A 2449-nucleotide genomic window follows, 5' to 3' on the forward strand; every position below is an offset into this window, starting at 1 on the left:
ATCCGCCAGTCTGCGACCTTTCACGTCCACTAGAAGACCCATGTGTGTGAGAAAATCAGCCCCTAAGATAGCAGTTTGTACATCGGCTATTAAAAATACACAAAGAGGCGTGCGCCTAAGACCTAGGTTAAGCCTCATGGAACGATGGCCATAAGTGAGGATTCGAGACCCGTTTGCCGCACGAAGCCGTAGTTGAGTGACGTTTCTTAGATGAAGACGGTAAGACGCTGACTTCAGCACCAGTATCGAATAAGAAGCGCTTATGGGTCAGGTTATCTATAACGTGAAAAAGGTGACTTACGTTGGGGCCAAGAACAGCTGTCGCCGTTACTGTCTGGCCTTGTCGTTTCCCTGTTGACGATGGAAGTTAGAGGTTTTGACACGATTACGTGCCTTTGAGCCAAATTTTCGATGTAGACTCGTCACGGTTGTAGAATGAACGTAAACGTGTAGGATGAGAGCGCGAAGGGAGAGCGGTGAGTTAGTTTGGCGGAAATTTGGGAGATCTGTAGAGAAAGTTCTGAAACTTGTTGCTTCAGGGCTTCAATGTCGGTCTGTGTGCTTAAAATCATGGTTACTGATTGCACTAAAGGAGGGGCTTAGTACCGTAGCATGAAAACACTTAGTCAGCCAATTCGGCCAATTTTGGCAGCGTTGTGTCTTTGTCAACAACCGACAAGACCTTCCTTATGTCTCCAGGGAGGTTTTGCAACCACAACTCCTTGAGGATGTTCTCATTTACCGCCTGCTTTCCTTGTAGCTGTGTCATATGTCGGAGTATTTGAGCAGGGGTACGATAACCTAGTTCCACGCCGGCAAGTAAAACACGGAGGTTGTGTTCATCGGTTGATGTTGTTCTCAAAGCATCTTTTAAAGCATCTTTTAGTACATCGTATGGCTTTACATCGGGTTTCTCGTAGATGATTTCAGCAACTTCGACGGGAACTTCAGGTGAAAAATGTGCAACAACGCAACTAAACTTGGTTTGTTGTGATCTAACGCGACGGCACTCAAAAATTGCCTGAGCAAATCACAGTCTTGGATGATGAATACCGTAGGCTGGTAGTCTTAAACGCAAAATATCTTGCGAGTCCATAGGTGAATCGTTTGAATCAGTCATGATAGTAATGAGAAAAAAATGAATACGGGATTTCCAGGTGATCTAAGGAAGAGAAATAAAATTCGGGCTCACCAATTATGTAGTGGATAACGCTAGCAAATACCAGTTCAAAGTAGTTAAATCAAGTGAGTAAAATTAGACGAGATGATACAACTCACAGTTCGTCGGTACAGTTAGTTATTACCACCACAATAAATCCAAATCAATCTCCTTCCTAGAATCTTCCTTAATGTAGTCCTAGATACTTTCTATCCCGTCGTAGTCTGAAAGGTAGATCACCGCTCGTTAATTCACTGACAGCGTAACTCGACACAGCAAGAAGGGAACACGCTTTTCACGAAGTACAGAATTTGTATTGTGTGTATGCATCCATATTTCTTTTGCTTTCATTTAAACAAAAGTTATTCGGTATGAAGAGAAGAGGTATAAGCTGAGATTTAGTGAGAGATAGAAAGTGGTACAATTTGAGTAACGATAAGTTACAAAGAAAGTACTAATGTTCAATGGTCAGAAGGATCACCATAGGAGTACCAGATGAAATGGTTGGCAGAAAACGCCTCGAGCCATAAAATACTATCAATGTATCTGAAGGATCATCTTTCCTCTTATACAGGCAATAATGCTGTAATGACATTACAGCTTGTGTCAGACATGGTAGAGATGTAGACGATAGTCCTATATTTGTTCAAGTTACGCTCTATGATCCGGCCATTACTTTCTGCTGCAATCTTCGCCCTTGCAAGATCAAATGGTGGACGATTCTAAGTATGTGTAGGCTCTCGAGAGCTGCAGACCTCTACCAGAGTGAATGTCTTACAACCATTAATTAGGGATTGTCTTGTGTGCCTAGAATGCAGTATATTACTTCATCACACTGGAACGAAATACTGTTTATGGCTCTGTCCAAATGATGCACCTGTTGCACGCCTTATGATTTGATAACGTTGATATATGAATTTGTTTTTTTATGGTGAATTTCTCAAAAGCCCGGCCACAAACATAAAAACTAACTGAGGGCGACAGTTGTGTAACGGTGTACAGGTGAATATTAGATAAATCTAGGGAAGCATTCCATTAGAAGTCGTGCCGTTGTAGCGGACATTTTGATGTCCCCTCAACGAAATTGTCCAGTTTTCACTAGACCACATGACGGATCTGCTACACAAGCACACAAATCACGTGGCAAACGCCTGTAGTGTTTGTAATCAGTTGTCACGTTTACCATTTTTTCCTGAACTTAAGCCACACTTTGTAACTGTCGTACATATTGTATCATGACGTTTGTTTTAATGTTACGAATACACAATTTCCCGGTGCGGCCTGCTGACT

Source organism: Opisthorchis viverrini, assembly GCF_000715545.1.
Source record: "Opisthorchis viverrini unplaced genomic scaffold opera_v5_152, whole genome shotgun sequence".
Classification (NCBI taxonomy): Eukaryota; Metazoa; Platyhelminthes; class Trematoda; order Opisthorchiida; family Opisthorchiidae; genus Opisthorchis; species Opisthorchis viverrini.